Raw genomic sequence first — 16,964 nt, 5'->3', positions numbered from 1 at the left:
ATAATGATTTGAAAATCTATCGCAATCCAAAACTAAACAATTGGATTGGGGGTTAATATATCTAATTATTTAACTCGTAATAATTGCGAATTTTAATTTGAGTCAGATAAAACAGTACTTGTGCTTTTTTTAATTAAATTTTTAATTTTTAAAAATATTATAATTGCGAATGAAATTTGATGGGTCAGACTCGCAGAGTCCACAATTGTCGTTACATGTGTCGAGTTTAGGGTTTAATGTTTTGTAATATAATAAGTTTAAATAAATACTTTCCGGTTCCCCAAAATCTAGGCCACACTAGTCTTTCTTATCAGTTATTTCTTTTTAAGACTGTCGTTTCCTCTCCTCTATTTTCTCTCCACCACTAAACCACCGTCAACGGCGGCAGAAAAGGAAAAACATAAGCGTTTTTCAGCGTTCCATGGAAGAAAACTGCGGCGAAGGCTGGCGGAGTGGGCTTAGCCGCCACCACCGGCGGTTTCTTGAACCGTACGAAACCAATTCTTCCATGCAATTTTTCAAGATAATACTTCCATCTTCCGTTCGTGAAGAAAAACTGGTAAACTTCCCATATTTACTGCGTCGATTTTTTTTTAAAATTTTTTTTTCTTGGTTGCAATTTCCCCCATATTTGCTTCCCCCCCCTTTTTTCTTCTTGTTTGTTTGTTTTTGTTTTTTTTGAACAATGGCGAATGTTCTACAACAAGTTAGGTTCTGTTTGTGGATTACTTTGTAAACGTTTTTCTCCTTTTTCTTCAGACTGTAGAAAGTAGAGATTTTACTGAAACTTGAGAAAGTAAGGAACCTTGATAACGATTTTACTGGAAGCTTGAGAAAGTGAGGAACCTTGATAACGATTTTGTTCTTAATCATCATCATCTTCGGACTATGTAGTTCGTATTGACAATCATCATCATCGTTTTTATCCTTCATAATTTTTAATTATGGTTTTTATCCTTGTTTAAGAAACACTTGAGTTTTTAGTCCAGTTCTAAAAACAAACTCAGGTCTTTTTCAAAACTCAGACTTAACTTTTGAGAATATTAGTAGAAAGTAGATAAGAAATTATAGAAACTTATGAGTGAAATTAGTGTTTAATAACTTAATTATCTTAAATTAAAAATAAAAAACAATCAAATGAATACCAACGATGTATAAATGGTCAAAACCGTGGAAAAGGAATTATTGTTTTTGTTGGAAAAATATATATAAGGTAATTTTGAAACATCATCACCATTACATTGTAGTATCATCATTATAGTTCTATAGAACTTCGATTCCGGAGGTAATTTTTGAAGAACGATGGTAAAGATAAGTAACATTGCAACTTTTGAAAGAAGAGGAATATTTGCAAAACAGAGGGCAAAGTTTGTTTAGAAGTACTTTTTAGACTGAAATTTCTCTAATATTTATACATTTGAACAAGTGGGGTTGATATTTTCTTAGAAGGAAATCAGAACTTTTTGATCATGTTCAAAGTGGGACAAATTTTTTATTTTAATAATATGCTTGGATTACTATGATCAAATTATGCTCTTTAATACAAAACTCTCTTTTGCTTTACAGAAAATGCCCAGAAAGTTCATTAGGATGTTTGGCAAAGAATTATCTTCTAATGTTCTGCTTAATGTGCCTAATGGTGGTGTTTGGCAAGTGGGATTAGAGAAATCCAATGGCCAAATATGCTTTAATGATAGTTGGAATAAGTTTATTGATTATTACTCCATTGATTATGGCTTCTTATTCTCTTCAAATATGAGGGGCATTCCAGCTTCCTAAGTTCTTATTTTTGACACAACTACTTTTGAGATTCAATATCCACATCATGATGGAATGAAGCTTGGAAATGAAGTTAAGAAATCTGATTCCATTATCTTAATCTCTTCTTCTTGTGGCTGTTCCGATCGATTCATTGATGACGATGATGATGATTGTCAATACGAACTACATAGTCCGAAGATGACTTGTACTAATTTGGGGTTCGATTTGATGAAGTCGCCTGGCGTAGAAACTCGATGTAAATCCAAAATAAAGTCGGGAAGTTTTGATAGTGAGTTCGAGAGCAAAAGGTGTAAAGTTGAGAATTGTTTAGCAATAGAAGATTTTGATGTTGTGAAAAATCATCCCAGGCAAGTTCTATTTAACTTAAATGTAACTCTTCGGCTCGATGCGATGTTTGTCAGGTTTAAAATCACTTAATCACTCAAGTTTCAATCTTACACTTTTAAATGTATTTTCAATATTATTAAAGTTGATTTTGAAGGATTAAAAATATTTTTAGAATAATTTTGAAAATGACAAAAGTGATTTTAACCATTTTAGAATCATTCTATGACTCTGATACCTCTTTATTGTTGTTTGGGATGTGTGTTTATCGTTGAATAATGATGAACTATTTCTTGTTTACAAAAGAAAGCCGCCTTCAAAAACTCGAAAAGCATCATCGAGTGGATGGGAGATGGCGATCCGTGAAGCGAAAAAGACAATGATCAAGACTCAAAATCCTTCATTCATGGTGATCATAAAGAAGAGAAACATAAAGAAGAGTTATATGGTGAAGTTCTATACTCTACATGTGTTGTTTACTACATTATAGCAAAAGAAACTTTGTCTTAGTAACTCAATTGTTTAGTGAAAGTACATTCCTTCCAGTTTTGGCACTAAGTATCTGAGTAGGGAGGATGAAATCATTGAAATTCAGGGGGGTTCGAAGGGGCGAAAATTGGAAATATGGTGCAAAAGGTTCGACGACGAAGCGAATGGGAAGAGGATGGGGTGTGTTTTGCAGGGAAAGCAATCTAAGAGTTGGGGATGTGGTTGTGTTTGAGCTTGTCAAGAAGAGTAAGAACGTTGTAAATTCAGTGTGTTTTCTTCAGCTGCAATTTGATAAAAACAAAGTGACTGAAATTTGTAGTTTTGGCTGTAAATAGTATATGGTCTGATTTTGGAAGCTTATTTTGGGGGGTATTTTGTGTATTTTGCTTTTAAAAATATGTTATAGAAACCCACCAACAATACCCGTTGTTACTCCTTTAACTCATATTTTGACACGTCATTAGAGGTTATATATTAACACTAAATATTTTTCTTTCGTCAATAATAGTGTGATTATTGATATCTTTTATGGCCCTTTCTTTCTTTTTAAGTTGATTATTACTTGAAAATAACTTCAGTAAACTTAATATAGAAAACTATATTTGGATGGATTTATCATTTTCTCATTATGACACTTAATGAATGTAAGATGGGGATGTGAAGGAAGAAGAAAAAAGGAAAAAAAAAGGTGAAAGATTGGTGAGAGATCATTTAAATTCAATCAACAGATAATTTCATTTATATCAAGATGTTCAAACTTGCGCACAACAAAAATTAGAAGAGAAAAAATATATATAAGTTAGGCATGATTTTGAGTAGAGATGGACAAAAAAAAATTGCTCCAATCGAATCGAATTGCAAAATCGAATCAAACCGAACCAATTTATAAGCAAAATCGAATTTTTCGGTTCGATGCGGTTTGTTGGGCTGTTGAAACCGAATTTAAACGGATCGGTTCGGTTTGGTTCAAAGCTTGAAAACCGATTTCTAAATCAAACTGAACTGTTTATATATATATATATATATATATATATATATATAATATAATATAATATTAATATTTATTTAATAATAAATAACCTAATTTAAACTCAGCACTCGTGCGCCACTCTGCCTCCACCCTCCTCACGCTCACGCATTGGCATTTCCATTTCGCAATCGCCTTCGCCAATCAGGTCTGTACCAACTAAGGTTTCTGTCGCCGTTCTTCCTCGTCAACCACCGCCGTTCTTCTTCGTTACCAGACTGCCTTACGAAATCAGATCTGTACCTCACGGATGCCGTTCACTTCTTCTAGTTCTTTCGTTTGGTTCTTCTTCATCGACCAAACTGTCTGGTTCTTCTTCGTCGACCAGGCCGTTCACTTCTTCTTTCGTAGCATCGCCGTGAACACTGAACACGAACAGAGGTAAAAAAAAAAACTCAAACCGATTCTTGAAACCGAATTGAACCGGTTTGGTTCGAACCGCACAAACGGTGCAGTTCGGTTTTATGTATAAACAAAAGCGATTCGGTTCGGTTTGGCCATCAAACCGAATCGATTCCACCCCTAGTTTTGATTGTTGTTTAATTTTTTGTTTTTGAAAATTGTGTTTCCTTTTTCACAAATTTTTAATCAGAGTTTTAATTTTTATATGTAAACAACAAACATTTGATTAAATTCTAAACAAACATTTGATTAAATTCTAAAACTAAAAACAAGTTTTAAATAATTGATAGAGACTATTTAAAATTCAATCTAAACACATTTTGCTTATGAAGTTTAAATTGATTGTTGTTAGGTCAATTTGACTATAGTTAAGTCTCTTGTGAATGAGATTGTTGAGATTGGTGGTGAGTGAATGTGTAGGAGGAATTTTGACATGTTAGTCAATCAAAGAATCATGTGGCACTACAAGAAATCGAATTTCTCTCGACGTTATAATTCATTGGAAAATTGTAGAAAATGCGTCAGAAGAGCTTCTCCAGAAGAATAATGGATCGTCGGGAGTTTGGTCGAGAAAAATCCGTCGGGAGAGGAACTCCCGATAGTTTGTTTTATTTGTCGGGAGTTACAAGAACTCCCGTCGCAAAAAAATATGTGTGGGGAGTTCCTTCATTAGTTGAATATTGTCTTTTAAATATTTTTAATTTTTAATTTGTAATTTTTTTAAATTTGATATGAATAATCTGTAAAACGTAATTAACCAACTTAAATAGATTCACATAATAAATAAAATAAAGAAAACGAAGTCCATACTATAACAAATAAATGAAAAATTCAATATCTTACAATAAAACAAAGTCGTTACTAAATAAAAAAATTTGTTTTCACAAATACATAGAAAAAATAAAATGAAAACAATGTCAATATATACAAAAAAGAAAACAACGTCAATAAATACAAAAAAGAAAACAACGTCTGGAACACAGCATCTTGAACAATCGTCCAATCTCATCTCCGAACAACATCCTACAATAAAACAACAACATTTAAATGTCATCATCTTTAAACATCCACAACACGTTAAAATTTAATAAATAAAACATCCACAAATATCATAATTGTCCAACCAAATTTCATAAATAAACAAGAACACATTAGAACTTCATAATCGTCCAACCAAACATTATAAATTTCATAAACAAGAACGAACACACATAAACTCAAACTTTCTCCCCAAAACAATCTAAACCAATCTCAACTCAAACTTTCTCCCCAAAACAATCTAAACCAATCTCAATCCACCCCTACAACACATTAGAACTTCATAAACATTCATAAACACACAAAAACTTGAAGTTCAACCACAAAACGAGTATAATCAAACTCTACCCTCCCTCCACGACAAACATGAAACCTCCTGAACATTAATAAACACATAAAAACACACAAAAATGATAAAACGACAAAAAACACATCAAAATCCAGTTGTTTAGCAACACATTAGACAACTAAACGATGAGACTCCTCTCTGTGATTGTATCATGTCTTCAATCATTTTTTTTTATTTCTTCCATTTGTCTTGCATGATCCTCTTTCATTTGTTTCTGAATATCTTCAAGTTCCTTAATCTTCGACTAAGACTGTTTGAAATTGGCTCTCAATTCTTTCATCCCCCTCTGCGTTCCTTGAGTAGATGATGAACTCGATGAGCTATTATCCCTTCTTGACTTAGGTTTAGGGCCCCAACCTAGGCTTTTTGAATATCCGGTCGTCTACTCAAAATCGTCTCATAGATTTTATCTTCTGTTAGTGGTTGAGAACCTTCTAGAGTGGGGTTGGATTGTAATTCTAACATTTGATTCTAGACATATTAGTTAAATGTGTAAGTATGAGTGACTGAAGTTAGAAATACAACACAAAAGTAAAACAAAAAATGTTACATGTGTATTTTCAGTTGCCTCGTTCACGAACTTGCTACCTTTAGAGTGTGTTTCCTTAAATAGGCCAACACGTCTTATTTCTCGACCTTCCTTTGCCTGCAAGTATGCCTGAATTTGCATAAATGACTTCGATCTGCGTACGTGGTCGAACGATAATTTCTCTCTATTCTTCCTGTTCGTCTACGACATTTCCTACATTTCAACAAAAAAATAAATTACAAATATTCTATAATAGTAAATACAGTAAATGATACACGCACTAAATTATTTTAGCCTGAAACGCTTCACTCTCGAAGTGGTCACACAAAAATACCAATCTTCTGGCCTATTTTTAAGCCAACTAGGCAAGTTGATACGTGCTTGCTAAGGATCTCCACATTTTCTGTAATGTCTGTGCAAATTTGCTCTAAATTCTTTGAAGGAGTTTTGCATTTGATGTTCTATAAAATGGTTAAGTCTTTGATTAGACAGATCAAGTACGAAATGAGGCTACAAAAGAATGAAGGAAGAATTACCATATATGATGTTCATGACTCTTAGTCTACAATTGACTCTAAAAGAATAAACTTATAATTACTTACCAACAATTGATTCTTAGCCAACTCTATAAACTCATTTGGAACCTCAGCAAAAGTATGACATCGTACTAGAAATATAGATCTCACGGCGACACCGATTGCATTACTAAATCGTATCGAATATTGATAAATTGGCTTTGTCTCCCCATCATTTATCATGATTGTAACTCTACTATGTTTTTTGGACGTATTTTTCCAACTCAATGTTCCACGAATGCTCACGTTTCCTCCGAGTGGATGTTGAGCTACTATCCGATGAATAAAAAATTTAAAATAGTTTATGATGTATTTCAGTTAACAAAATATATTTCAAAATATACTAACTTGAAGTGTCACCCTTAGAAGATCCTGTGTTGTCTAGATATATCTCCTGGAATTCTTCATTAGCCTCATGTTGTCTATTATGGGTTGAATCGTATCTATACAAACACAAAAAAGACGAAACAATATTAAATTAATATGAAATACGTGTAAACAGAGAAAAAGAGAATTGAGTAGATACATGATTACTCACATCGTAATCTAAATCAAATTATTCATCAGTACTTGAACTGCTATTGGGGGATAACTGTTCTTCATAATCATCGTTTATAAAGTCATCATCACCATGTCCAATAATTGGTCTTTCCACAACTATAGGATCATTATCAACTCTAGATAAAGTAACATCCTCAATGGTTTCATCCATTCAGACTCCATCGACAATTTCTAGTAAATCAGTTGTGCATTTTCAACATCATCCACTTCTGGTACATCCCACATTTGCTTATTTTGGACTACTTGAACAACTTTTTAATTGCTATCATATTTGATGTCATTAATGTAAAAGACTTGTTGTGCTTGGATAGCAAAGATGAAAGACTCATTGATATACCAAAAGTGTGATGTATTGATCGATTTGTATCCTAAATCCACATATGTCCTATTACTTTTGTTGTTATCCATGTCAAACCATCTACACTTCAACAAAAAAACACGTCTTCTGTTTGCATATTAGAAATCTAATACTTCGTCTACAACATCGTAGAAATTTTTATCCACACTTCCGTTCCCACTGATCTCCCCAATCACTAGGACTCCACTATTTTGTGTAGCTCGACGATTATCATGCTCTACAGTATGAAACCGTACCCCATTAACAATGCATCCATTGTAAGAGCGCACTTCAGACGAAGGTTCCATTGCAAGTGAAAAAAAAAATCATCAGAGACATCTTATCTCTCGCGCCGTTGTAGAACCTGATAATTAATTATACATTAAAAATGACTACGAAAAATAAATCATTTCTCAACTTTCAATACTATGTATACCTAAGATTTGAATCAATCGGGAAATTTATGTTGATGTCTTATATATAAGTCAGAGGCGCTTTGAGCTTCACGACGAATTAACCTTAAGTATTGCCTACAAAATTGATCATTTGAAAGTTATATCAAACCTTAGAACTTAGAAATTTATAAAGTTTGAAACGTACTTGGGATAGTCTCTTATTTCTTTACAATTGTTGAGAATGTACCAATGTGTGATACGTTTTTCCTTCGTTGATAGCGTCCGTAAAGTTGACACCCCTAATGGTCGAACCCTCTGCCTAAATAATTCAAATTCACCAAATATCTCATGATCGGGAATGTTATCATCATTTCGTTCATCTCTATTGAATCTCGTTTCAATCTCACTTAGATATCACGAGCAGAAGTTCCATGATTCATTCATTGCATATGCTTCCGCTATAGACCCCTCGGGACGTGCTTTGTTTCGTACAAATTGTTTTAATGTTCGTAAACTTCTTTCAATAGGATACATTCAACTGTAACTAATTGTACCCACTACTTTGGTTTCATATGGTAGATGAACTGCAAGGTGTACCATTACATCGAAGAAGTCAGACGGGAATATTTTCTCCAACTTACAAAGTATGACTATGATGTCTGCTTGTAGTCATTTCAAATCACTTACACATATTGTCTTTGCACATAAGTCATGAAAGAATGTACACAATTCAACAATAGCAGTGGATACGTTCTTCGGTATGTATGCTCGAATACCAATAGGGAATAGTCTGTGAAGCAACACATGATAGTCGTGTATTTTCAGCCCCGATATTTTTCCATCTTTGTCATTCACACATCGTGATATGTTAGACATGAATCCATCAGGAAATTTCACTGATTTCAAATGCTTATAAAACGAAATCCGTTCACCATTAGTTAATGTGTACGTAGCATGTGGTTTTACAAATTTGTTATCGACCTGTATCAAGTGTAGGTCCTTTGTTATCTTCAAATCTTGTAAGTCTAATCGAGCGTTCGTTGTATCCTTTGTCTTTCCTTCAATATTTAACAATGTGTCCACCAAATTGTCGCATATATTTTTTTCAATATGTATTACATCCAATTTATGTCGTAATAATAGTCTGGATCAATATGGAAGTTGGGAAAAAAAATACTTTTCTTAGTCCAGTTTAGAATTCGTTTTCTTTTTTTATCCTGGTGCGATGAATGTTTGCTAAGCACAGAAAAGTTTAACTTATTTATTTGTTGTAAGATCTCTTCTCCATTCATTACGACTGGAGGAGGTCTATGTTCAACTTTTCCATCATGTTGCCTACTTTGACACCAACTATGATTCTCTGGAATATGACGTCGATGTCCCATAAATGATATTTTCCCTCTTATCCCGAAGGACGAATTATTTTCTTTGCATATTGGACATGCTTGATAACATTTTGTACTCCACCCAGATAGGTCATTTTACGCAGGGAAGTCATTAATCTTCAATAATAAGGTAGCATATAGTTGAAAAAAATTCACCAATAACAGAATCATAAGTTCGCACACCAATTGTCCATAACTCTTTCAACTCTTCAATCAACGACTGCAAGTAAACATCAATTTCCTTTCCAGGAGATTTTAGACCAGATATGAGCAAAGACATGAAGAAGTTTGTTTCCTTCATGCATTTCCAAGGGGGAAAATTATAAAGAATTATCACCACAGGCCACATAATATAAGAAGTGCTCATATTTCCAAACGGATTGAATCCATCTGAAGCTAATCCTAAACGAACATTTCAGGGATCTAAAACGAAATGAGAAAATTCACGATCAAATTTTTTCCACCCCTCTGCATCAGCTGGATGTCGCAATACATCCTCCGTTTCAACTCGCTTATCTTTATGTCATCTCATGTCAGAAGCGCCTTCTTTTGATGCAAACAATCGTTTTAATGTTGATATCAATGGAAAATGACGCAATATCTTATGTAGTATTTTTTTTACCCTTGCCATCATTAACTTTGTACCGAGACTCACCATAAATAGGGCATTATTGCAAATCTACAAACTCTTTCTAATACAATACACAATCATATTTGCACGCATGAATAGACTCATAACCTAGGCCTAAATCACGTAATTTTCACTTGCCTTCATAAAAGGAAGTAAGTATAACGGTGCCAGCTGGAAATGCTGCTTTTAACAATTCCAACAACATGTCAAACGATTTGTTACTCCAGCCATTGAGAACTTTGATATGTATCAACTTCATTAAAAAGTTCAAGGACGAAAATTGCGAACAACCAGGGTATAATTCATTACGTGCTTCGGTTAATAAATCTTCGAATAAGTTCGTGGTATCTCTTTCTTGACTATTAGAGGACATTTCATTTTCAATCATTTCTTCATTTGCATCTTCGACAACATTACCCTTTATATTATCTACTTCAATATTCTGTATTGAATGAGTTGTATGACTTTCAAAACCTCTAGATAAGTTTACTGGCTCTCTATGATATACTCATTCACAGTATGAGGGAGATATTCCATATGTTAATAGATGTTGTTCCACGATATCTATTTTTTCCCAAATTAAATTCATACAATTCTTGCATGGACATCTTATTCGTCCGGAATTATTAACATGAAACTTCGCCATATCTTGAAACTGGGATACTCTTTCTCTATACTCCACCGATAACTTATTCCTTAGTTTAATCCATTATTTATTCATCCTTAAAATTAAATCTTTTCTAACCAACTTGTAATCCAAAACAATAACCTGGATTAGAGGACAAAGTACAAAGTCTTTATTAAGCATGAATTTTGATTAATTTAATAAACAATTCCATGTTTGTTCAGAGAATTTAAAATTTTAAATAATTTCTAATAGGTGATTTGACTTTTTTTTCCCTTAATGTTATTGATTTTTTTTTGCCCCTAAACTAAGTAAAAATTAAGTAATAAGTAAAAGTGGTTCATTTTTTTCCCCTTGAAAACCAAAGTGCTTTTAGGGGTATAGAGTTTAGGGATACATACATCATAGTAAATTAACAATAACATCCATAATATTAATTACATGTAACATCCATATTTCACAATTCACAATAACATCCACAATCCACAATAACACCAAATTGTAGAAATTGTAACGTAAAAACAACAAATGAGATAGATGCTAAATGACAATAATCTACCAAATTGCATAAATTGTAACATCCATTCATAATAAATTGTAACATCCACAATTCATAATAATCCACCAAATTGTAGAAATTGTAACATCTATTATAGTAAATTAAGTAATCCATAACCTTAAAAATTAAAAAAAAAAACTCAATCGACAATAACATCAACAATCCATAATTCATAATTCACATTAGATTACCAACATATTAGAAATTAAACATTAGCAACATTAATTATCGACATTACCAACATGCTAGAAATTAAACATTACCAACATTACCAACATGCTAGAAATTAAAAACAATGGCTTAAATTAATATATAAAATAAGAGAAAATAAATGAAATTGATGTGCGCGAACCTTGTTGAAAGCTTGAAAATAAACAAAAAATTCGCAAACAATAAAGGGAGAAGGCGGCGGCGGACGACGGTGCAAAGGAGGAAGGAGAAGGCGGCAGGTGGTGTGTGAAGAGGGAAGGGCAGTGGGCGTGAAGGGGCATCGGGGAAGAAAGAAAATGGGAGACGACGACGGCGCGGGCGTGAATGGAAGAAGGAAAATGGGGCGGGGGGCGTGAAGGGGGGCAACGGGGAAGAAAGAAAATGGGAGGCGGCGCAGTGCGACGGGCGTGAAGGGGGAACGGTAGGGGAAGAAGGAAAATGTGGGGGGCGGCGGGTTAAGGTTTTATGATAGAGAAGAAGGGGAAAAATGAAGGAGAAGAGGATCTGGTTTTTACAAGATCCCATCTCCCGACGCCGCCCGACGGACGTCGGGAGAATCGTCGGGAGTTCCTTAGGTAGCTTAAGGCATCAGGAGTTCCTTGAAACTCCCGACGGTGCTTTACGGTATCAACAGACATCTTATCTCCCGACGATCGATTTAGGCTTCGAGGGAACTCATGTTTCTTATAGTTGGCTGATTGCCTGGTCTCGTGGGCTTTTCAGGAGGTCAGATTTTCATTTTAGTGGGATGGTTTTCTTGATTGGATTCGTCAGTTTACCGAGATAGATTGTTGCTCCATTAATTCTTGTTAGTTAAGCTCGTGATGTTCTTTAAAGAAAAAAAGATATTCAAACATGAACACATGATAAAAATTACTAAAGAAAGTGTACAATTTAACTATCTTTTTTGTCGACAATGAGAATATTTTAAACTTATTCAGCGTTTTCTTAGATCTAATTTAACTCAAGAGTACAAACATATAGCTATAAAATTAAAATAGTAAACTTATATATTGGAGATTTTATCTCATCCACTCTTAATTTTGAGTTGGGGCTCATTTTTTAAGGTTATTCTTCTACTTTTCTCCATCTTACTAATCATAATAAAGAGACAGAAAATCGATCAAAGGTATCTTCAAGTCGGAATTCCAGCAAACTTCAAGAAGTATCCAGTTTTAACACAATGAAACGACAATCTCGAACTTATAGTAGTCTCTTTTGCCTTGTACGCTGATACAATGACTAACTACAAAAAAATAGAGCTCTAACTATTTCTAGAGATGCACGGATAATCTGGTCTGGTTTTATTTAATAACTATTGAAACAAGGCTTGTTTTATGATAATTTATTTTACAATGAGTTTCAATTTTTTTTGTAAGGAAATATTTTAATTCATTTTAGAGTTTCAAAATAAAAATTAAGTTTTTAAAATCTATTTGATTAGATTTTGAGATTATCTTTAGAAAGTAGATAGCAGATCTATTAGTGAAAATAGTATTTAAATTTTTTTTTTTTTATTAGAGTTGTAGATATAATAATTACGTCCAAATATTAGTAGATATAACAATACTAAAGAATTTATAGACATAACAAAATTTAGATTAAGCTCTCAAAGTTTGAAAATATTGCTATATACTTAATTATTAATCCTAAATATTATAATTACAATTATCTTTGTTTAAAGAGATCTTTTTATATATAAAAGCACATTTAAAAATATTTAAACTTTATGATAAAAGGATAAATATTTGTTATAAAGTATAAATATTTTTAAAATTTTTCTATTTATAAGGATTTCAAATCAAATCTTAAAAAAATTAATAGTTTCGATCTATTTATTTATTTATTGGGATAGTTTTTTAAACATTAGTTTCGATCACTTTTCTTCCTTTTTTTAATTTTTGAAAATATTAGAAACTTTATTGAATTATGTTAGCCATAGGAATTAAATATAAAGTTTAAATAAGTACAAAACCAAAACAAGACAAAGTTCCAAAAAAAACAAAAACAAAAACAAGACAAAAAAATGATTTTTGATTAGCTTTGTTGGTTAACATCAACTGGTTTTTAACAAAGAAACAATTGAAAAAATTGTTTTAAACATTTTAAACACCATCATAAGATATTAAGAAAGATAAACATCATAACATTCTTAAAAGGAAAACATTTGGTAAACCTTAAATTAAACCTGAAAAATTACGAATTATTTAGGACTTATGTGGTTTGTAATTTGGATTATGTTTTGTGTTAAAATTAAAATATGTATTATGTAGTATATTATAAATTAGGTTAAATTTCAAATTTGATCATTAGGTTTGGATAAAGTAAGAAGTTATTTTATGTGGTTTAAATTTTAGAATTTAGTTATATGGTTTGATATAATTTCATATATAATCTCTATGATTTGATAAAAGCTTCATAAATAGTCTATTTAAGAGGAGTTAACAAATGGAAAATATTTTCAACTAATAGCAAAATATCAGTCTATCTGTGATAGACCGCTATAGACAACGTAGTTTATTATACGCGTCTATCATGACAAACTGCGATAGACAACGATAGATTACTATCTGTGTCTATCATGACAAACAGTGATAGACAACAATAGACTACTATCTATGTCATGATAGACACAGATAGTAATCTATCACTACTATTGTGGTCTATCATAGATAAACTGTGATATTTTGCTATTAGTTGTAATATTTTGGTTAAGTTTCCTATATTTGAAAACAACCCTTTAATAAAACCATAAGGGTAAATTCTAATTAAAAACCATAAGATCTAAATTTTAACTTCTTCAAAATTATAGAGACATAAATTTCAATTTATCCTATAAATTATATAATATTACAAAATAATAATTGTATAATTTTTTTCAACATAGAACCATGTTCATAAATAAAATAATAATAGTTTCTCGTCAACTGACATTTAGTGTGTACAATTAATTTGTAATTGTTTAAATTAGAATCCAAATTTCTAAATTCGGATACCAAATACATATCTTAAAACATAAAATACAATTTTATTCTCATTAAATCATTTATTTTCAAATTTTTGTTTTCAAATTTTCTACCAAATAACATTTAGATTGTCCTTATTTTAACACTCTAATTTCTAAACATTAACTAAAATAAATAAAAAAATTGAAAATATAAAAATAAAAATAATATAATGGAAAGGACTAAAATAATATTTAAATCAACATTTAATCTCTTGGGTGAAATGTCTGGGGTGACATGTGTATTCCAAAATATTTCAACATTTGTTCTCGATGGTGCTTGGTAGAGAATCATCTTGAGAATCAAGATGACTTATGGTTTCTCAAATATCTTTAGCGGTCACAAAAGAGGTGACAGTGTATATGGGGCTCAAAGGAAGGATCCACTGAGGTTTTTGGCTCGCAATAAAGTTAGGGCCCTGATCGAGCAACTAGTAGTCCTATCTATCTACCTCTCCAGACACAATATCTTGAGTACCTATGATAGTGACCACATCCGCTGGCATGTGATGTTTGGACATAGAATCGAGTCCTTGTGAATTAGTCTGGATACAACAAAATAATTCTATTAGATCTAATAAGTACCTTGTCCCAGAATTGAGAAATTCTATGGCTCGAATCTTTAGTATTCTAAGGTACATATAGATCCTAGCAGTAGCCATGACAGCAGCTGATAGTTGGACAACTAAGTTCCTCGGTGGGTTCCAATAATCTTCATTTGTCCCGGTATTGCTATGGTCTTTATTGGAGAACGCTTTGATGAAAGTTGTGAGCTCTTAGAGACCCTGGGCCTACCGCTTCGTGGGAATGTAAGGGGTTTTTTTTATTGGTGGGACGAGTAGGAAAGTGGTTTTTTTATTTGTTCGATGGGACGAGTAGGACCTTCCCTTGAACCTAATTCAACTATTGAGAGTAGGGGCTTTCTTGTACCGCCATACGCACAGACATTACACCAATTGTGGCTGGCCCAACAGTTTCCAGAATGCCCATGAGCGTTGGTGGGTCCTAGAGTGCTTGTCAAGGGCTCCCGCGCATACCCCGGGGTCCGCTTCGCCCTGGTGGTGATGCAAGTGCGCGGTGAGCGTAGTAGCCCCCTCAGGCATGCTCTTTGTACAACCAAGCGAAGAACTAGTAAGGGTCGGAATGGAATATCATATGTAGTGTAGAATCGGATCTGAGGCTCTTTATTAGGATGGAATAAGCGAGACCTTGCAACCTTGAGGTTCCCGATAACAGGCCTCATCAGCCCGGTTACCTTCGTCATTGGGCCAAAAGAATGGGAATCATAAACAGTAAGTGATGATTTTAACTCATCATGAACCTAGCTGGCATCAGATTATTACTCGAAAACGCTTTAGGGAGCGGGGCTTCTTTATGGAAAAAGGGGGAATGAGAGGGGGGTGTCGAAATAATCAAATAATTATTATTCTTGATCCCTATTCTTGGTTAGGCCTACCCATCCCAACCAGGGGTATGCTGGGATTTGCGAAGAGCCAAAAGAGGCCAAGAGCCTGGTGGAGTTACGACTATTGCTAGCGGTGATGCCTGAGTGAGAATAACCAGAACAGACCGGTCTTAATTAACCTTTTTTCCCTCAACTGTTTGGTAAACGGCTCATCTTGGTTGAGTTACAAGAAAAAGTAAGTATTCGTCTTGTAGCTCACTAAAAGTACCCCAACAAAAAGCAAGAGTCCAATAATCTCATCTATGGGTACAGATTCCCAGCAAGCTTCTGTAGATAACCTGACAGCTATCACTTACTAGTCAATGAAAGTGGGGTCAGTTTCAGTCTTCTTCGGAACAGGGAACAAATCCTCCAAAAATGGAATGAGTTCGCAATGACTACCACAATCAAGCCGCCCCCTCATCACTTACCACTATTTTTTCTTGGGGGGAGTTCACAATGTTTTTTCTTTTATCGCGACATTACTTCACATAGTCCTTGTTTCACTCGTCACAAATATCTAACATATTCATACCTAATGATTTTCCACAAAGTGGTGACGAAAGATATAACTTGTACAAATCTTTCCATTTTCCAATTTGAAATTCATTTCTCTCTGCACAGATTGAAGCTTCGTGCATTCACGTCGCAGTTTTTGATGTAGTTGCAATCCCTATCATCAGTGAGTATTTCGAGATTGGGTTGGTGTTCCATATACCGTCAGTACAAGATCGAAAAGAATGCATTGGATGGATGCAATCGGCTGCCTAAAGGACCTCATTTTTGGTTGAAGGCTAAGTTCATTCGTCGATATATCTCACTCTGCTATGCTAGAAGACTGAGCAGCTTCAGTTTATTACCAACCTCGAGTCAGTCTTCGAGACCCCATAACATAAGAAAGTCGTGGAGTGCATAAGCCCTCTATTCTATTACATCTCTTTTCTTGGAAAGAAGTAGATCTCACTGCTTAGCAAGTGCTTTTCTTTCGCCATCTCCAAGTATACCAACAGACATAACTGAAACAAGAAGAAGATGTAAGCAACGAAGAGGACAGATTCTGTTGCTATTGCTATTTCACTGATAGGCGAACAAGCAAAGTGCGGGAAAGGAGCGAGACCAAGCCAAGGAGAGTAAGCCCTTCCCACATGTAAAGTTTTTTAAATGAATGCGCGAGGGCGTTGCACGAAACCAAACCGCTCCTTTTCCTATGCTTGCTAGCAAAACTCCGTTTTGCCTTCCACACGTGCCACTGAAAGCAGAATGACCTCTTCTCATTGCCTGCCCTTCCTTGAAAAAAG

The 16,964-nt window shown here is 33.7% G+C and overlaps 1 pseudogene across 1 annotated transcript; it reads left to right on the top strand.

Annotated features, from left to right (window-relative positions):
* The first annotated feature begins 287 nt into the window (after positions 1-287).
* On the top strand, positions 288-2,955 carry LOC120087573 (B3 domain-containing transcription factor VRN1-like; annotated as a pseudogene). The gene is made up of 4 exons (XR_016528170.1): positions 288-559; positions 1,567-2,129; positions 2,413-2,554; positions 2,639-2,955. The product of XR_016528170.1 is annotated as a B3 domain-containing transcription factor VRN1-like (transcript).
* The last annotated feature ends 14,009 nt before the right edge of the window (positions 2,956-16,964 follow it).

This window comes from Benincasa hispida, chromosome 1 (assembly GCF_027475165.1).
Source record: "Benincasa hispida cultivar pf3 chromosome 1, pf3_genome.v1.1, whole genome shotgun sequence".
Taxonomy (NCBI): Eukaryota; Viridiplantae; Streptophyta; class Magnoliopsida; order Cucurbitales; family Cucurbitaceae; genus Benincasa; species Benincasa hispida.
This window is presented reverse-complemented; position numbering and strand designations above follow the sequence as displayed.